Source organism: Xenopus laevis, chromosome 2S, assembly GCF_017654675.1.
Source record: "Xenopus laevis strain J_2021 chromosome 2S, Xenopus_laevis_v10.1, whole genome shotgun sequence".
NCBI lineage: Eukaryota > Metazoa > Chordata > Amphibia > Anura > Pipidae > Xenopus > Xenopus laevis.
Genome location: NC_054374.1, coordinates 14611110 through 14631752, shown reverse-complemented (window position 1 = coordinate 14631752; position 20643 = coordinate 14611110). Strand labels below are relative to the sequence as shown.

Below are 20643 nucleotides of genomic sequence, written 5' to 3'. Positions count from 1 at the left end.
TGTCGGCTAATTTTTTGCCTCGAATTTTCGCGGATGTTTCGTGAATTTATTCGCTGGCAGCGAATCGCGCAAATTTGCCGCAAATTTGCGCCTGGCGAATAAATTCGCCCATCACTAGTGGCCCTTTCTGCTTTATACTCATGTCTCTTTTAATGTGAGCGAGTTGTTGTATGGGCTTAGAATGCTCATTTCATTTACTAGACAAAAGCCTTAATGCAACACCATTATTAACAGATAACCACTATGAATGCTAGACAGTCACCTATTTGTGTAATGCCTTGATTCATTTTCAAAAGTCCAAACCCAAGATCATCTACATTGATGCTTGGCTATTTATCAAAAAGCTTAGCAGTAAATAGGGTTAATGCCTATATACACTATACAGTCATTCTGGTTATTTCAATATTTCCTAATGGAACTGTGGCCATTTGAAAAATGAAGCATGTCCTCTACATAAAAGAGGCCTATTTCCCATCTACACTCTACCCATCAGCATTGCTCGAAGACATGCTAATATATTTTAGGGTCAATCAAAAGATATAAATGTGAGATTCTGATTTTTTTTCCCTGAAATTAAAAAAAAATGGAATATTTTCAAATTCTAAATTTAAATCTAATATATATACAGGTATGGGACCTGTTATCCAGAATGCTCAGGACCTGGGGTTTCCCGGATAACGGATCTTTCCGTAATTTGGGTCTTCATGCCTTAAGTCTACTAGAAATTCATTTAAACATTAAATAAACCCAATAGGCTGGTTTTGCTTCCAATAAGGATTAATTATATCTTAGTTGGGATCAAGTACAAGCTACTGTTTAATTATTACAGAGAAAAAGGAAATCATTTTTAAAAATTTGGGTTATTTGGATAAAATGGAGTCTGTGTGAGACAGTCATTCCGTAATTCGGAGCTTTCTGGATATCGGGTTTCCGGATAAGGGATCCTATACCTGTATATATATATATATATATATATATATATATATATATATATATATATATATATATATATATATATATATATATATATATATATATATATATATATATATATATATATATATCATATCATACATCAATGGAAGTTGTATGTTGAACATTCAAGTTACATTAAAAAAAATTAATGGAACAACGATTGAGGAGATCAAGTTTGAATCTTTGTTTGCGTTTTTCCCAGAAGATGGACTGCGGGTTTAAAGTTTTTTTTCTCTATGCCTAGATGTCAGGAAGTCAGTAGGAAAATTTTAATGAATTTGTAAAGAATGGTACAGTGTTTGGACGTAGGCTTTAAAGCACCAGTAACATAATTTCTTTTTTTTTAAAAAAAAAATCTTTTGTACATAACAAAAAAAAAATACTAAGACACGTTTACGTTTACAAATTTGCAAATTTATAATTAAATGTGTCTTGGTGAGTTTTTTTTTTCGTATTGCACAAGCGATTTTTTTTAAAAAAAAAAAACAATAATAATGTTACTGGTCCTTTACGCAAACTTCTCTTTCCCTTTTTTTAGTAAAATCAGGAAATTATGGATTTACTGCATTCCCTATTATAATCCATGAAAAGTTTTTAACGTCACATGTTAAACACATAAAACAAGTTAATCATTGGAAGAAGTCCCAGCAAGTAAAAGTCATTCACAGGACACTCAATCAATTTGCCTTTGATAGAATAGCTTTCTCAACCTTTGTCATTAGGTTTATTGCTGTTTGAAATGTCTGGTTCAAAAGTTGCTTCTGTTTTGCTGCATAGCAGAATAGAAAGCATCACTTACTAAATTACTGCACAAAATCTTCCAACCAAAAACGATATATAAATGTACTATCTCAATTTGACATTACAACATTGCTTCACATTTAATGACCTTTATAAAAATTATTATGTGCATAAACAACCAGGACATTTCTACTTGCAAATTAATTGAAAAGTCATCGCATTTCAAAATGTTTATTGCAATACAAATATTGGTTGAACCTGCCACTAGGATTGGAGTTATTTGCTGTGAGGTTACAAATGTTGTATGTGCAAAGACATTAACTGCATGACCACAAGAGTAATCTCATAAAAATATAATATATTCAAGACAACAAGGCATTAAATAAATAACAAAGAATAACAATTTGCATAATTTATGGCTATGTGAAGGAATTGACTTTAACACCAATGAATGCCTGCATCGCTGACCAACCGGGCGTGTGAGACCCCCACCAGTTAATAGTGATGGGTGAATTTATTCGCCAGGTGGGAATTCGCGGCGAATTTGCGCGATTCGCGCCAGCGAATAAATTCGCAAAACGCCCACGAAAATTCGCGTCAAAAATTCGCCGGCGTCAAAAAAATTTTTCCCGAAAAAACGGACGCCGGCGCCAAAAACGGGCACCGGCGTCGAAAAAACTTTTTCGCCGTTTCGCGAAATTCGCAAATTTTCCGGCGAAGCGAAACGGCGCAAATTCGCCCATCACTACCAATTAATAGTTATTTGGATTCAGTTATCTCCAGAGCCAGAATGGAGTGGGTTTCAATGAGGTTTATACTGGGGTAAGCTCACTTTTTATTGCGTTCATTCTTAGTGATGTAATGAATTGGAAAATACACCTCTCACTTTTACTGAATATTTCCAGTATTATTTTTATTGCCAAATTATTTTATTAGTATTTTAATTTTTTATCAGAAAAATCTCAATTGTGTTTAATTGTGATGGACAGTATTTAACACATTGTTTTTCAAAAAAATAAAAATAAAAGAAGAGTTTTTTGCGATAATTTTGCTAGATTTTTCAGAAAAAAACTTTGAAACTCTAATAAAAAACAAAAAATAGCAACTAAATCCTGGCAAGCTTCCATATACGGCAATGTGAGATGTTACCATACAAGCTATTTTATTTTTTGATTTATTTTTTTATAGGTAACCTGTCACCCTAAGAAATAATTTCAAATAATATTTTGTGGTGTTCGTCAAGTAAAATAAACTTCACTTACACTAAATAAATTATTTTAATCTTTTAGTCTTGGAATTCACAATCACATCAAGCAGGCAGGAGCCATTTTATGTACACTGTTATTAAGGCAAGCTTTGCATTATCCCAAAAACTTATTTATACACAGAATGGGACACCTTATACACAGGTCAATGCACTGGCTACAACATTAAGGGGCACATTTACTAAGCTCGAGTGAAGGAGCTACTTCGACCATCAAATTGGCCACTTCGACCTTCGACTAGGACTTGGAATCTAACGATTCGAACTAAAAATCGTTCGACTATTCGGCCATTCGATAGGCGAAGTACTTTCACTTTAAAAAAAACTTTGACTACCTACTTCGCCACCTAAAACCTACCGAGCACCAATGTTAGCCTATGGGGACCTTCCCCATAAGCTTTCTAAGCAATGTCTGATCGAAGGAAGATCGTTCGATCGATGGATTAAAATCCTTGAATCGAAATGCGGTAAATCCTTTAACTTCGATATTCGAAGACGAACGATGGTCGAATATCAAGGGTTAATTAACCCTCGATATTCGACCCTTAGTAAATGTGCCCCTATATGTGGAGGAGCGAGGGGCAATGTGGGGAGTGCAGTGACATCTAAGAAGTGCAGGATGGAAAGTTAAACTATTTGCCAACCTTGTCTATACCTTGTCTATATGCTCAAGGTAGAGAGGAGGGACAGGCAATATAATGATGATTGACAGCTCAGGCTTTTAAAAGAGTTTTTAACAGGTATGGATGTTTTAATAAAAAAATAATGTGGGTTTCATGTTTAATTTGAATTTTTTTATTTTACAGCTTTTTATTTCTGGGTGACAGGTCCTATTTAAGTTTTTTTTTCAAGTTTGTAAAAATTTATGATTGTTTTGCTGTTATTTCCTCAGGCCGAAAGTTGGGCAGATGTTGATCAGGCAGGGCAGGGTTCGATGCAGTCCCACAATCTGACCGCCCGTATGGCCTCCATTCTAATCTGATCGTTGGACCCTAGGTCCCACGATCGGATCACCCCAATATGCCCACCTTAATGTGGGCATATCGGGGAGAGATCCACTCATTTGGCGGCATCGTCAAACGAGCAATCTGCCGTCGTATGACCTCCTTTAGGGTCTCCAATTGGGCAGCTCCAATAGCTGAAAGTTAAAATGTACAACAAACTGATAGATTTAAGAGTACACAAGGCTTTAGGTTCAACATTCTGTACAAATAAACGGCTCAGTTAATCTTTCCAAACAAACCTATCATAATGGGGCTAAATGTCAATTCTAAGAGTGAAATCCACAGCACAGGTTTATGTGTGACACATGATAACCCTGCGCCACAACACTGATGAGCTGATGAAACATTTGTATGATTTATCAGTATTCCCACACAATTGTCAGTCTAATCTAATGACAAGTGAATGCTTTTGGTAATATAAAGTGGCACTATACAGACAAAGCAGGTGTAATTCGTGTCTACCTCTACACGGCGGTTTTAGTATGCGATATAAATACTTATCTTCAAAGAACAAAGGACAGTCTTGTATCCTTTTTGTTGAGGCTGTCAGTTCTGCAAAGGATTCAGAAGAATTAAATGGTGCACTGCGATTGTTTTACAGAGATGTAACTATTTCAGACACTTTAAGATTACAGAATATATAGCTTTAATCATACTATCTTGAAATGTTGCATACAATTACAATGACATTTTCAGCTACAATTTCTGCATCTGTCCAGTTGGACAGTTACAAATCTAATTAATTTTCATGGTGGTCCTTACAATGCTCTTGCTTAGCTACCCATTATTTAATTAAAACCAGCACTTTTATCCTTTTATGCCCCTTCTCTGCAAAAAGCATGCAAGACTCGGTTTGAAAAATGTAAAATGTTGGAGCACTGCCAAACTGTCACAATTAAATTAAGACATATGTAATAAAGTATTATATAATAACCAGACAGCAAATAACTAAACATTCATTGTTGGCAATGGAGGAAGTCCCTTTCTGCATATTTCTGTGTGTCCTCTGAGAATGTTTGTAGACTTTGATCATACTGTCTTTGAAGTCTTTTAAATGCAAGAATTTCAAGAGCAGCCCTTGACTTCTTTAGATGTTTCAATGTAAGGTATGAGTCTTAGTTTGCATAATATATTCTACCTTTAGAGGAGGGTTCCTGGAATAGCTATGGAAAAATAGCTTGCTTCCCAAGTTCACCTTTCTATATTAGTATTTATGTTGAAAACCATGATAGATAGATGCAGATATACTGTATCGTATACAGATGTGTAGATAGATTGATGGATAGATGATAAATGAATATGTAGATAATTCTAGGAAATTTTAAGAGATAAGCAAGCAGATGGCTAGTTGTAACATATACACTGCCTTGGCTTTTTAACAATTTTGTTACATTCCAACCTGTAATTTACATGTTTCTTAATCTCTTATTTTATGTGATGGATCTGCACAAAAGAGTCTAAGTTGGTGAAGTGAAATGAGAAATATATATATAAAAAAAATTTAAAAAAAATTAAAAACTGAAAATTGGCATGTGCATATGTATTCACCCCCTTTGCCATGAAGCCCCTAAAAATTCTGGTGCAACCAATTACCTTCAAAAGTCACATAATTAGTGAAATGAAGCCCACCTGTGTGCAATCTAAGTATCACATGATCTTTCAGTATAAACAAACTTTTTCTGACATGGTACCACAACAATGGTGCCACAACAAATCTGCCAATAGAGGGCCGCCCACCAAAACTTACAGACCGGGCAAGGAGGACATTAATCAGAGAGGCAGCACAGAGACCAAAGATAACCCTGAAGGAGTTGCAGAGTTGCCGTACACTCCATAGAGCTAGGCTTGTGGGCGCTCCCCTAATGTATGGAGGAAGGTGCTCTGGTCAGATGAGACTAAAATTTAACTTTTCGGTCACCAAGGAAAATGCTATGTCTGGGCCAAACCCAACACATCCCATCATCCCAAGAACACCATTGCCACAGTAAAACATGGTGGTGGCAGCATCATGCTGTGGGGATGTTTTTCAGCAGCAGGGACTGGAAAACTGGTCCAAGTCGAGGGAAAGTTGGATGGTGCTAAATACAAGGATATTCTTGAGTAAAACCTGTGTCAGTCTGCCTGTGATTTGAGACTGGGACCGAGGTTCACCTTCCAGCATGACAATGACCCGAAGCATACTGTTAAAGCAACATTCAGGTGGTTTAAGGGGAAACATTTAAATGTGTTGGAATGGCTTAGTCAAAGTCTAACCCTCAATTCAATTGAGAATCTGTGGTCAGACTTGAAGATTGCTGTTCACAAGCGAAAACCATCCAACATGAAGGAGCTACAGCAGTTTTGCCTTGAGGAATGGGCAAAAATCCAAGTGGCAAGATATGACAAGCTCATAGAGACTTATCCAAAGTGACTTGCAGCTGTAATTGCCACAAAAGGAGGCTCTCCAAGGGGGGGGGGACAAACAGTTATGCACGCTGAAGATTTCTGTTATTTTGTCCTGTTTGATGTTTGCTTCACAATAAAAAAAAAAAAATCTTCAAAGTTGTAGGCATGTTCTGTAAATGAAACGGTGCAAACTCTTAAACAATCCATTTTAATTCCAGGTTGTGAGGCAACAAAACACAAAAATGTCAAGGGGGTGAAGACTTTTGCAAGGCACTCTAAAAGCAAGACAGATAGATGGATCAATACATACTGTACATTAGTACACCGGAAGATAGAGATTACATTGGAGGGGGGCTTAACATGACCCCTTTGGTTTCTGGTATAAAGTGTTTGCACTCTTCACATTAGAAAAGTCCATTGTGAACAGCAACAAATAATACGTTTTTCAAGATGTTTACTACAGAATGAATCTTGGGTTCAGGGAATGTGCATTGACCAAATAACTGTTACTCTGCAGGAAGGAAGACCATTTTGGCGCGTGTCAATTTTGACGAGACCGTCAATTTGTATACGCACGACTATTTCATCCAAATGCATTAAAGTCAACAGACGTCTGAATTATTTTGATGCGCAACATTTTTTATGTGGATTTTTTACTTTCACTAATAAATTCACTTGTGGTGAAACACGGAAATTTGCCTTAAATTAGTGTCTGCCAAATTTATACACCCATCGCTAGTATTTACTACTACACTTAGGGGCATTTATTATGTGGTGTAAAAAACGATGGAATAATTTGTCACACATCGCCAGGCATCTCCGTGTAAAAAAATTACGTAAAAAAGGGTATAATTTTTTTACACTTTCTTTGAGCAACTTCTGCTGGAACTTACAAAGGTCTGAAGCAGTATAAACGGAGGAATGTTGTTCACCTGGCATAAAATATCACACACCTTGATAAGTTTGCCATTTATTTTACCTAGCTTTTTACACCATTTGTCCGGCAAATTTTGTTTTACACAGCATAATAAATAGGTCTCTTTTAACTCTGTTACTGTTTAACCAAAAGTACCATCTATAGTTTTTATGTTACTATTAGCTTACAAACACAGACACGGCTAATAATAAAGCTGATCACCAACAGATAATACCTGGGAGCTTTGTATCCCATATTAAAAGGAATAAATCATATATTTATGTGTATGTCCTTTCACAAAGCGAAAAGAGCCGCCTTGAACTTTTGATGCAGTTTAGTGAAAATTTCTCCTGCGGTGAAACCGGTTTGTAGCGAATCTGTACTTGGCAAGCAAAATTTTGCTCATTGCTACTTAGAAATAAAAAACCTTGTTTTTACAGTGTTATGACAATGTAGGTTTAATTACTAATAAACCAGAGAACTTTAATGATTTTTTTTTCACTATGTTGTTTTATTTTCTTTCTCTGAGTGAGTTTTTTCCACAAAAACTTAAAGCTTGTTACCTAAAAACATGGCAAACTTTTTATTAAAAAAAACCTTGTTTTTACAGTGTTTTGACAATGTAGGTTTAATTACTAATAAACCAGAGAACTTTAATGATTTTTTTTCACTATGTTGTTTTATTTTTTTTTTCTCTGAGTGAGTTTTTTTCCCCAAAAACGTAATGCTTGCTACCTAAAAACATGGCAAACTTTTTATAAGAAATAAAAAACATTCATGGGGAAAAAAATCCCACCCAAAGGAATAAAAGCAATCGAGGCAAGAAAATGTGAGTGAAATTACTCACTAGTGATCTATTACATCCATTCGCCCAAGTGATTGATAATAAATCAGCTCTCTAGAATAAAATTTTGCCAAATGTACTTTCCTCAATTGCTAAATGTCCCGAATGTGCTGTTGTTAAGCATTATGAAAGTTCATTAACACAAACTATTTTAGGCATCGTTCCCCAAGGAAGTCAGCCTGCTCCCCCCACTTATTTTCACAGTCAATAGATAAGGAACCGCAATTGAGAAAAAAAGTCAGTGAAACACTTGTGCATTGAAAATGCAGTTCATAGACAGGATCCAACTTGTTAATGTCGATGCTTACACAGCACTGTAAATTAATTACCTCCCATTATTAACATGGTTGGTTGGCTGTTTATCATTACCAGACACTAACAGCTTTATTACTGCTACACTGCGGATAGACTTGTATTTTTGGTTCTGTTACACTTTGTTAAAGCTCTTGTATAAGACAACAAATCAGTATAGCTAAAAATATTAGCGTTGAAACAGAATATAGCTCTGCTTTAATTTGTTATGTTCTTTGGGTTAATAAACTGTTAAACAAACAGATTCCATATTTTTTGATTCCATATTTTTTTCTAGAATGGAATTCGTAGGAATTTTCATAATTCGAGTGAAAAGTAGGGGGCTGCATTTATAGCTTTAAGGGGAACTATCGTGAAAATGAAAATGTAGGGGCCTATTTATTAAACCTTATGAAGTATTTTAATTTTTTTTTATATTTTATAAGGTGGCGCCCTCTCCTAGCAGATGAATTAGAGATCATTCAAATATCTTTCCAGTACAAACAAAATCTAACAAAATATCTGACTTTACACAAATTCTGCATTTAGAGAGACATGTAGAGAGTAGCGCTGGGCGAATTCGCTAAACGTATTGAAGTCAATGGGCATCAAAATAATTTTGTTTGTACTGGAAAAGATATTTGAATGAGCTCTAATCCATCTGCTAGGAGAGGGAGCCACCCTATAAAATATAAAATATTTTTAAAATATTCATACTGAAGACTTGAGAGAAATGGTATAAAGGGATTCTGTCATATGAAAACATGTTTTGTTCCAAAACATGATCAGACAATAGTTCTGCTACTGTAGAATTCTGCACCAAAACCCATTTTTCAAACATATTTTTTTATATTTAATTTTGAAATCTGCCATGGAGCTACACTTTTTCTCAGGTGCCCTCAGTTATGTGACTTGTGCTCTGATAAACTAAAGTCGCTCTTTACTACTGCACTTCAAGTTGGGAGTGATATTACCCACACCCTCCCAATGGGAATGTAACAAGCTAACAGCTCTTTAACACAAGCTGACAGCTCCCTGGTAGATATAAGAACAGCCCTCAATAGTAAAAATCCAAGTCCCACTGTGACTCCTCCAGTTAGTATGAGTAACAATAGCTTATCTGAAAGCAGTTCCATTGTGCAGTGAAGGCTCATTCTGAAAGCACAGGGTCAGGAACAATGTACTGAGATGACTGCCCACACAACAATATTTCAGGTAAAAAAAAAATACATTTGTTGGTTCAGGAATAAAGTTTTATATGGTAGATTGAAATATTTGTAATGTAAACAGTGTAATTTAGAAATAAAAAATACACCACAAAAATCCTGACAGAATTCCAGACAAATTGTGTATCTTAAGGTAAATTTACAGGTAGGCTGCATCTATCTTGCTATGAAGCAAGTTTTTTTGTATTTGAGCAAATTTAGAACACAACAGGTGAAAAGAAAAAAAAAATGTTGTCTCCTTTTCCTTTTTTCTTTTGGAGTAATGCTGTAATTTGTGCCTGTGTGGCAGCAAGGACAGAGAACTATAAATAAGAGGTGTCCGCTAGTAACTGTGGCTGCAATCGTCTTCCCGTGTCTTGTGCAAAAAAATCAATGTGAACTATCCTTTTGCCAAGTACTTATCAAGAGGAATGCCAGCAGGTTCAATAACTAGCACAAGCTGTTATAAAAATACTGACTGCCAAAATAACTGCTGAAACATTTAGCAGGAAAGTGCATAGTGCAGATCTCAACAGAACACCCTTTATTTATGTGTGCTCTGATATCTGTGGCTGCAACAAAAAACATTTACAGATGGAGCGGGGTGTTGTGTACACGACCTTGTTCTGGGCTGTACATTATGGTGTGTCTTGTTATATATGTAATTTATTGATATGGGCAGATAAGAAAACAACAACAGCCCAGTGACTTCATAATATTTGCCGAAGATCAAATATAATAATTGGGTATGACAATGAAGTCATTATTCAGTATGTCATTTCAAAAGGCAAAAATCAGGAAAGACTTACTGTTTAGTAAAGACAGAGCCCAAATATTATAAAAGTGAAAAATCTTTACTAAAACATGCTCTAGCCTGACGTGTTTCGTGCCAAAGGTGGGCACTTACTCATTGGCTGCCGATCACATTTAATACTATGGATCTTATCTGTTATCAGCTGTATAAACTGTGCCGTTTCTCCTTTTTCAGCTTTGAATGGCTGTCTCTACAGCTGCCCAGCACCTTGTTTATGTACTATAGTAGAGTTGCTGAAGCAAACACACCAGTGGAGGCTAACAGTGCATTACATTTTAATTAATTAAAACACTTTCATTCGTTGGTCTTACTGCTCCTTTAACAGGACTCTGTAATTAGGATTTCCATTAAATTAATCGCTCTTTTCTTTCCCACCCACATGGAATCATATGACTGGCAAACTAGTGTTTGCAGTGAACTTGATAAGCTTTCAGCGTCTCTTTCCTATATCTGCATTGCAAAAATAACTTCCTTAATAAAGGCAACGTTAATGCAAACTACTTACTATATCCCAACTTCCAAAAGGGGAATGTTGATGTAATATCATAGATATATATTTAATTTGGCGACATTTATACAGCTGAACCCACCGCTCCACTAATAAGTCTCCCTCTGTAGAAATGTTCGCATAGGTGTTCTTAGGCGTTAATACATTAATATATTCTATTATTTTCTTATTTTCCAAGTACAGTATTATAGCAAAGATAAGTACCCCCTACTTTATTTAATGAGGATATTACAAATCATTGTTTTATGTAGCTTTGCAAAAACGGAGCTCTTTTTGAATTGTAATATCCTTATTATGCACAGCAGGGACGATGTTATTACTTATGCAACATGTTCTTCATATCGGTTTTACATTGTTTCGAAGACTTGCAAGAGGCATTGGATTATTTTCCGTGCAAGCAGGCAAAGCAACGTCCTTGCAGGTATTTGTGTATTGGAAATGCAAGGTAATGTGCAGAAAAAGAAGCCTAGATTTAGATGGTGTTAGGATCTAATTCACTGAAAGAGGCTTATTTGCCTATGCACCACCATAAAGAGGGACTCACTCACTTATGCCTAGACACTTCTCTGATCTGAAGCCCAACTTACTTTCCAGGAAGTCCCTGTTTATTGGGACTCTCCCACAAAAATCAGGACCATTGATAGTAGCCCGAACACCAAAGTATATAGGCCATCTAATGCCTAGATCAGATTGGAGACTCTTACCTATCTGTGAATGCCTAGGGAAGAGAAATGGGACCTGTTATCGAGAATGAACAGGAGTTGGGCTTTTCTGAATATGGGATATTTCCAAAACTTGGATCGCTATACCTTAAGGGGCCGATTCACTAACTTCGAGTGAAGGATTCGAAGTAAAAAAACTTCGAATTTTTGTGCTCCTCGACTATCGAATTGGTGTAAATTCGCCTGAGTAGAATGATTCGAATAGATCGAGCGCCATTCGATAGTCGAAGTACTGGATTGAGCGCAAAATCGCTGCGACTATTCGCCCATTCGATAGTCGAAGTACTGTCTCTTTTAAAAATAATTCGACTGCCTACTTCGCCACCTAAAACCTACCGAATTGCTTTAAAAGCCTATGGGAAAGTCCCACAGGCTTGTTTTCCAAGTTTTCGACCGAATAAAAAGGCATTCGATAGAATGAAAATTCTTTGAGCGAATATTCGATCGAGCGCCTATTCGCCTGGCGAATATTCGCCAATTGGACAATTCGCCAGCGCGTAAATTCGCCCGAATTGTCTATTCGATTCTATTCCCCAGTCGAATTTTGAGGGATTTAACCCCTCGAAATTTGACTCTTGATGAATTTGCCCCTTGGTCTCCAAAAAATCATTTAAACATAAATTAAACCCAATAGGATTATTATGCCTCAAATGAAGATTAATTACTGTATTTCAAGAATTATATGGGTTTCTAGATAACAGGGCCTACACCTGTATTGCTTTTGTAGTATCAATTATTAATCTTAGCAAACAAGGGATCTTTGTGAAAGGAGCAAATGGCTAAAATGGACACAAATGTTGCGCTTATACCATTCGTTAAAGGTAGTGTACTGGAATTCTGGAAATATACATGGAGGTCTGCGCTTTTCTGTTGCTCTAGGAGGAATTTTCAATGTATTAAAAGGGATCACAATACAGTACCTGCCCCTAATACCATGGGGTAATAAAATCCTGATTGAAAGCAAATGCTTGCACAGGGAACAGCAAATAATGTATACTGGTTCTTTTATCACTTTGTAAAATAAAATAAGAATATTTTCCAGTCACTTACGCACAAACCAAAGATGCCCCTAACTATCAGTCCCCGGACTAGTTGCCTATCGTATACAAGATTCCAGGTTCTTTCACGCACTAACAAAGTGCTCACCAGTGGTGGTTCACCACTTTATATAAACCTAATTAACAAGTACAACCCCCAGACATAATCTTTGGACCTGCTTCTCTTCTCACTCATTACTTCTGCCATTTCCAGGACTTCTCACATTCTTCCCCATCCTCTGGAATGTTCTGCCCCATTCCATTAGAGACCCCAGACCTTTAAAGCCTAACTAAATAAGTAGCTAGAGATGTACATTATGTTTTGTGCTTCTGTACCAGCCCAAGGCAACCACAGCCCTTTAGCAGTAAAGATCTGTCTCCAAAGATGCCCCAGTAGTTCCCCATCTTCTTTTCTGCTAATTCACTGCACATGCTCTGTGCTGCTGTCACTTACTGAGCTTAGGGACCCACTCACAATATACATAGAATATAAATGTCACATTACTAGTAATTAATACAGATAATTACTACATGGCAGCAAAATTGAATAATCAGACCTGTAGCATCAGCTTATATTACAGACCAACCTCATTTTCTGCTGGATAATTAGTGACGAGCCCTAAGCTTAGCTTCTCAACAGCTGCTCAGAGCCCACTGAGCATGTGAGTGTCACAGACACTTTCCAAGATGGTGACCCCCTGTGACAAGTTTGAAGTCCTGGATCATTGATGCTATTGACAAGCTGAAACTTTAGGCTGGTGCAATAAGTTTAGTATGTAAAATATGGCATTTTAGCCACATTAATTTTTATGGGTTAGTTCTCCTTTTTAAACCTTACAATGTACATTAGGATTTGCATTGCATGTTCGAATGTGACATTGCAACCCTTTCACTCAGCCAAGCCCTCACTGGAAGGGTCTGTAGAAAAGGTCTTGATGCTGAACTATAACTTGCCAATCCTCCTTTCATTTTAACATTGTTGATATAAGAGCGTAGGAGAACATGTAGCAACATCCAACACTTGTCCTATACTTGTGGTTTTGTGCTTGCTAAATATCATAAATTAAACCTTCTGTGTTAAGTTTTTCAGAAAATGCCTAGTATACTTTCTGGTGTACACATGTTTTATAGCATGTAGTCATAATACATTTACTAGGAATGTATATATTTCTTTCAAATGAAAGTGGTTTATCCAAGGATTCCACATTTTGCAATATTTCTGGATGTTATTATGGACAATCACTGTTCTTCCGAAAGTTCCCATTCATCAGGAAACAGAGCCTTTGCTGCCTGAAGCATTAATAGCTGGTTCTTGCAGAGAAACACTCTGTTTTTTATTCCTCTTGAAATATATAAAATAAAGAATTAAAAACAAAAATAGCCCACCCATGGTTGTTAACTATAAACTGGAAGTTAGCTGAACATAAAAGTTAATTTCTTGGTATACTTAATGGTTGGGTTGAATAGATTCAGCAATACAACATACGGCAGTATTAAGTACTCACACACGCAGCCTAGTTGGAGACAGGATATGCAATGAAATGGATCCCCTCTAGTGAAAACCTCTAGGGATAAATCTAAATTGAGTCCTTGTCCAGAAGCAATCCTTACATTAAGGTTGGCATTACCTAAGAATTACTAACCCCTTATCATTTTTCTTTTGGAGGAGCACAGGGCTGCTCTTGATCACTAGCCCTGACTATCTTACATCCCAGAACTAGCCTGTTACTTTCTAAGCCCAGGGTCCCCAAGTTTGGGTTGCTCTCAGTGTCCTCAAAGCAGGTGCTTTTTTTTTAATTCCTGGCATAAAAACTAAGTATAGTGCAAAGTAAAGCCTCCTGTAGGCTGCCAGTCTACATAGGGGCTACCGAATAACCAATACAGCCCTTATTTGGCACCCAAGGGACTTTGTCATGCTTCTGTTGCTTCCCAACTTTTTTACATTTGAATGTGTCTCAGGGGTAAAAAAAGGTTGGGGACCCCTTTTGTAAACAATATAACTATATTATGGGTACACTGCATATCTTGGGAACCCAACATAAAGACTGGTATAGAGTTCAACACCCAAAGATAATGATGGGATAATAGTTGCAGTGAAAGGGGATAGATTTGAAGAAAGATCACTCAGCAGAGTGCAGAACATTGAATTCACGCTTCATATAAAATATAGAAATATGGCAAGTTCTACTTTAATCAGCTAAACCTGCCAGCTAGGATATATATATATATATATATATATATATATATATATCTATATATATATATATATATATATATATATGCATTCTGTGTTCTGAGAAATACTGATATGAATCCAAATAGTCAGCTGCAACATGTTAAAATTATGGAAGAGAGAAAGGGCAGTTAATAAACTTCATAACAATTTGAAATCTTCTCATGGCTGGATGCTTTGCAATTTATTAAAGGCTTGACCAGCACTGTAGCAAATAACAAGAATCAATAGACACATAATTTAAGCTATCAGGATATCTCTAAATGAAATATACCAAAGGCAGGATAGAAATAAGGGTACTGAGAGAAATGAGACTCGGAAAGAAGTAAAGGGGGGGGGGAGGTTGATAAAAATATGACTTTATGACTTTGCTTCACTGGGCCTAGGTGTATATAAACATATACCAAACTTTGTATTTATGCATATGTTCCATGTTTCCATAGTTCTCATATTTCTAAATTAATTGAAGTCACTAACTACCGATGCCTGGAACCTGGGGTTTTGCAGATAAGGGATCTTTCCATAATCTGGATTTTTATACCATAAAGGAGAAGGAAAGTTACTGAAGCAGTTTATTGCCAATAGATTAGCCACAATGGCACAAGCTATAACACTGTATTTATTCTGTAGAATGCTTTACCATACCTGAATAAACAGCTCTAGAAGCTCTCTCTGTTTGTTTAGTATAGCAGCTGCCATATTAGCTTGGTGTGACATCACGTCCTGTCTGAGTCTCTCCCTGCTCACTCATAGCTCTGGGCTCAGATTACAATAGGGAGGGTAGGTGGGGGGGAAGAGGTAGAGAGGAGCAAACTGAGCATGCTCAAGCCCTAGCCCTGGAGGTTTATGCTGAAAACAGGAAGTCTCATACAGAAGCCCATGTGTACACAATGGAAGGATGTTTCTTTTGACAGAGGACTCAGAGCAGCATTACTTTGAGGGTTTTTTGGTGTATTTATGTAGACCTTTCTTATAAAGCCTACTTAATTTTAGACTTTCCTTCTCCTTTAAATCCAAAATAAACCCAAGATACTGTTTTATTATTACAGAGAAAAGGAAATATTTTTATGGGAGATGGCCTTCCCGCAATTCAGAGCTTTCTGGATAACAGGTTTCCAGGTAGCAGATGCAATATCTGTATTTAAATATCTGTATTTTATTATGTACACAGAATATCTATCTATCTATCTATCTATCTATCTATCTATCTATCATCGATCTATAATCTGTCTGTCTGTCTGTCTGTCTATCTGTAGGTCTCGCTCTCTATCATGTTATGCAGAATGACATCACTGCATTAGGTCCTGAGGTACAGATGGATAACGTACATTTGTGACTGGACGCATGGACTAAAAATAAGCCATTTTTGGTTTGGTCAGACATATGCTTACAGCTTTTTCCCCACTTTTTAATTATGCATAAGGATTGTATTAAGACGTACAATGAGAAGCACTTCTTTTAACAAGCATCACATATAAATAATCATTTGACAGTTTAATGGCATAGACTATTAAGTCTATTACTAAATATACTCTAGATGTAACTAGAGGATACACTTGCAAATAAGGTTGTATTACTCACATATACTTTCCTCATCATTATTTTATCTGCAATGAACCTCATTTACTGTGATCATATATACAGTAATAATAGTCCTATTGTTTTTGGAAGGATGTTTTCTTTAAATTAATCTATATTTCCAAGCTGATCAAATTAGTGAAAAGCTGCTTTAAGGAAGGTTGGAAATACTTCCTCCTCTGTGCTGGGTCATATCAGTCAATATGTTTACTGAAGTAGAAGTGAACTGTAGGAGTAGTGATGAGCGAATTTCTTCGCTAGGCATAGCTTGGCAGCAAAATGACGTAGTTCGACATCTGCAAATTTTTCAACGAAACTGAGGCAAAAATCTGCAGCAAAAAATATCACTGCTATAAAAAAAAGTCACCAATACAAAATTGTAGGTGAGGCAAAAAAGTGACCATAAGAAAAAACGCCCATTGACTTTAATGCATTTGGACAATAAAGTTGATGAGATAAAAAAGTCGCCAAGACAAAAAAAGTCGCCACAAGAGAAACGCCCATTGCCTTTAATACATTTAGAATGAGGAAAAAAGTTGTGTGTAAAAAAATTGTGCTGCATAAAAAAATGTCTCCTATTGATTACTATGCAGGAGTCACAAGATCTTGCAAATTTTTGGTTGTTTCGTGCATTTTTGCATTTTTGGCAATTAAATGGGACAGAATAGTTCACTATGCAGGAGTTCAACACTGGATAAACCGCCATGGGACTGGACAACTACAGCTCAACAAAGAATTAGGTTAGAAATTCTATTTATGTCTTGAGCTTCTGTTTTTTTTAGAAAGACCCCTCAGAAACCAGTTTAACAGAAAAAAATAGAGAAAAAAATTTGTGTCGATAAGGGTTGAATCTGTCAGGAGTTAGACAACATCTACATTTTTAAGGACGGGCCTCTTGTCCTGTGGGCTATGGACAAGTGACCCTTTTGCCTTTTGTTTTAAAACTTCCCTGTCTATAGATGTAGAAAGGCATGTGATTTGGGTACACACCCCTGGCCACATTGTAATAATAAACATATCCATGGAATTAGCAAAAGTCACTAGAAAGGTTACACCAACATGGATCCTTGGTTCTCTAAAGTTGACCATACAAATACCATTAATATTGTGTGCGCCATGGTGACAAGTTCCTTCTGAGTTGGCAGGAAGTGAAGAGGAGCCTCAACCACTTTGTGGCTCAGAATAAAAGGATGGTGGCCATATTGTGTTTTACCCCCACACACTCCGACTGTTCGGCTCATGGCCTGTGTTTGGTTGCTTTATAAATCATATGCCTCTACTGCACTCAAGTTGCAATGGATGCAGCATAGAATGTGGCCTCCTTTACGCTAAAATTCTGGAATAATATGTATTCTAAAAAAAAACATGGTAATTTGCATCTGAAATTTTCCATTTGCACAGTATGCCACTTTAGTAAATTAGGCTTATTATTTTTGCTGACAGTTCCCCAAAGTATAGATATTTAGCAGCTGTGTGCACAAACTCATTACACCATACTGTTAGGGGCTGGACTAGCCAATGGGTGCCGATGTGCTGAGTGAGCAGCTGCAAACATTACAGTGGCTTGACAAGAATTTCATATCTGATCAAAACTTTATTTTAATAAATACTAAAAAAAAAGAACACCATTGTTTAATGAGCTGAAAGAAAGTAGAGAAATACCGTCAATTGGTCTTGAAAGGTGGCAAACAAAACAAGTCCAAGTTTGGGCTCAAAGTCAAGGCAGCAGAAAGCAAGCGGAGTTCATAAAGCAGGCAGAAGAGCAGGGCAGGTGGCAGGTAAGCAGAAATCCAGATAACAAAAGGTGATACAAAGGTGGTACAAAGAGTGGGGGTAAATGGAACATTTTCTAATTTGACGAGTGTTGTTAGTGGAGTACCGCAGGGCTCTGTACTAGGTCCCTTGCTTTTCAACTTGTTTATTAATGACCTGGAGGTGGGCATTGAAAGTACTGTTTCTATTTTTGCAGATGATACTAAATTGTGCAGAACTATAGGTTCCATGCAGGATGCTGCCACTTTGCACAGTGATTTGTCTAAACTGGAAAACTGGGCGGAAAACTGGAAAATGAGGTTCAATGTTGATAAATGCAGGTTATGCACTTTGGCAAAAATAATATAAATGCAAGTTATACACTAAATGGCAGTGTGTTGGGTGTTAAAAGAGAAAGATCTAGGGGGTTTTGTAGATAACAAGTTGTCTTATTCTGGGCAGTGTCATTCTGTGGCTACTAAAGCAAATAAAGTTCTGTCTTGCATAAAAAAGGGCATTAACTCAAGGGATGAAGACATAACTCTGCCTCTTTATAGGTCCCTGGTGAGGCCTCATCTGGAGTATGGGGGCAGTTTTGGACTCCAGTCCTTAAGAGGGATATAAATGAGCTGGAGAGAGTGCAGAGACTAAGTGCAACTAAACTGGTTAGAGGGAGGGAAGAGTTAAATTATGAAGGGAGACTGTCAAGATTGGGGTTGTTTTATCTGGAAAAAGGCGCTTGTGAGGGGACATGATTAGACTTTACAAGTACATTAGAGGACATTATAGACAAATAGCAGGGGACCTTTTTACCCATAAAGTGGATCACCATACCAGAGGCCACCCCTTTAGAATAGAAGAAAATAACTTTTATTTGAAGCAACGTAAGGGGGTTCTTCACAGTCAGGACAGTGAGGTTGTGGAATGCACTGCCGGGTGATGTTGTGATGGCTGATTCAGTTAATGACTATAAGAATGGCTTGGATGATTTTTTGGACAGACAATATAAAAGGCTTTTGTGATACATAACTCTATAATTAGTATAGGTATGGGTATATATATTTTATGTGAAAGTAGGGAGGGGTGTGTGTATGGATGCTGGGTTTTCATTTGGAGGGGTTGGACTTGATGGACTTTGTCTTTTTTCAACCCAATTTAACTATTTATCTATGTATCTATGTACAATTTGGAAGTCAGAGAATAGGGGAACAAGGACAGCAATGGACTTAAAGGATTCCAGAAGACAAGGATTTCAGGGAACAAGAATTCAGGATACTTGGGAGGCTTGGTCACAGTAATAGCACAATGATCCAGCCAGAGAATATGGCAGGGAGGAAGAGTCACTGATTAACATCCAGGAAAAAATCACAGTGATTCCTGTGGCTCAGCCTAGTGGGAAAGCAGCAAGTGTAAACAGGGTCCCTGGTTCTAGACACATATATACATGTAGCCCTCTCTAAGATTGTCCCTCTATATTCCTTTACCGCTTGACTTGCAAACGTAATGCATCAAGGTATTTATCAATTCATTAAAGTCTTAATTAGCCCTGTCTCTGTCACTGTACACCTCAAAAGTTTAGGTACATCTAAACAGCCTTCTATAAGCAAAAAGTTTTCTTATTGTCAGGTATCCCACACTACAGCCTTTTTGGCTCTTGGGCCATTACGTGATTCAACACTGCAACATTCTATCGAAAAACCAATTCACTTTTTGATTCTTTCGATTTTATTATAAACAATCACAAATGAAACTCAAGCGCAATAAAATCTGGGCTCTGTTTAATAAGAGCTATGGGATCCCTTTACTAGAAGAAAAATAATAGGTCTAGAGAAGCAAACTGCCAACAGCATTGTGATACCACCCAATAGATCTAAGCTATGGAAATCAAAGATAGCCTTTCAGCATAATGAACAGGCTTTCAGATATAAAGATATCCCACTGGCAGACACGCATAAAATATGAGAGCCCCGTGGGAAATCTATATTTGTTATTGTGATGAATGTGCAGTTTCTGGAGAGCATCATTTTACTGATTTACAGTAATGAAAATAAAATACCAAAATCTTTAGCACTGCTGTGAAAATCTTTCCTTTTTTTATAACTATGAATCGATAGAGAAGTAGATAAAACGCTGAGATATCTAACAAGAGACTAAATGGTATAAAATATTCCCAATATTTGAATATGTCAGGGCATACATTCTCTTGACACTTTAGTCAATGTACACATGTACAGCACGCCTCATTGTTTATTAAATATTTTGTTACTGGCTGCATCTTATAGTACCTAGTTGTTGGATTAAATGCAAAGAGGAGCATGACAGCTGCAAGTACTTGGAGAGAGTTGGACCCTTGTATCTCAGTGCATATGTTTCA

At 36.8% G+C, this 20643-nt stretch overlaps 1 protein-coding gene across 2 annotated transcripts in view; it reads right to left on the bottom strand.

Annotated features, from left to right (window-relative positions):
* Positions 1-20643, bottom strand: part of LOC108708862 (ephrin type-A receptor 6) — a 394409-nt gene that overhangs the window by 254590 nt on the left and 119176 nt on the right. The gene's annotated exons all lie outside the window — the stretch shown is intronic.